Source organism: Aplysia californica, unplaced genomic scaffold (assembly GCF_000002075.1).
Source record: "Aplysia californica isolate F4 #8 unplaced genomic scaffold, AplCal3.0 scaffold00290, whole genome shotgun sequence".
NCBI lineage: Eukaryota > Metazoa > Mollusca > Gastropoda > Aplysiida > Aplysiidae > Aplysia > Aplysia californica.
In genome coordinates, this window is record NW_004797560.1 from 87398 (window position 1) to 88692 (window position 1295).

The window sequence follows — 1295 nt, forward strand, 5'->3', positions numbered from 1 at the left end:
CCTTTGAATGAGAGGCGAAAACCTTAACCCCTAGACCACGAGAGCCCCCTATAGTAACTCTGCTTATAACTTTGAGATAAGGGTTCGTACCTCGAGATGCTATATTTTCAAACTGATCGTCGATAATGTATGAACATACGCTGGACATGTTGATGCACTTAGTGTCCAATCGACAAATCTGTATAAACCAGGATATACACACAGAGTAAAAATGAGTAACGCGAGTGATACATAGTCTGGAAGTGAACCGAAAGGCTTGTCTCTGTTCCCTGGAGATGCGACACTTTGCTAGCCCAACCCCAGTATATGCGTAATAATAATAATAATAATAATAATAATAATAATAATAATAATAATAATAATAATGGTAATGATAAGAATTAAAAAAAACCCTTATTACAATAATGAAAATAGTATGACTGTATACTCAAGACCATGACAGGAAAAGGAAAACAGTAGGACTAATCAATGGCGCACTCCTACTACCTCGATGAAGACTGGAATGAAGACAATAATTTTATCTCTTCTCACACCCTGGCTTAATTATGCTAACGAACGACATTGTGAACCTAGCTAAAGAGATGACACCATTCTCAGATTGACCATCAATTATTTATTTATAGAGGCACCAGCCAGCCATTCTCAGATTCTGCTGTCACGTCATAGCATAGACCGAGACACCCCCCCCCCCCCCCCCCCCCGGGGGCGGTGCCACTCACAGAAGTGTCTTTAGGCCTTTCCCAAAGGGGGGCATTTAACATCTCGAGGACTTATTCACAGTAGAATTGTAATTGTATATGGGCTGATTCATCAATGTCTTGCTCATAACTGTGCCTGAACTGCAACAGAGAATTGCTTTTTTTTCTTTTCTAATCCTTACTATTGTCATTTTCCCTCTTAATTCTTTGTATGTTTGTCACACTATCACTTTTGTGACCCGCTATTTCCGGTGTGCCTTAATAGCCGGAGCAGACTTTGTTTTGTTGAGGCTAGAGAGGTGAGCAGAGTAAGTCTGTAAGGACTTCTCTGTTGACATCCACTTCTTGGCGCTCATATGACCTTTTGCAGTTGCGAGCGCCGAAAAACCTTTTAAAAACAAAACAGGCCGAGACACCAACGCTTGTGGGGTAGTAAGTAGGCGCTCCGCTGTTGCAAGAAAGAAACCCTACATCGATTCTCCAGTGACGCGAATTTTTTCGAGTTCCGTATCTCAGGTTTTCTGCAGGGATGAAAGGCAGGGTCGGAAGCCCACCTCCCGAATAACCTAAATTTCATTTATTTATTTTCTATTTTTT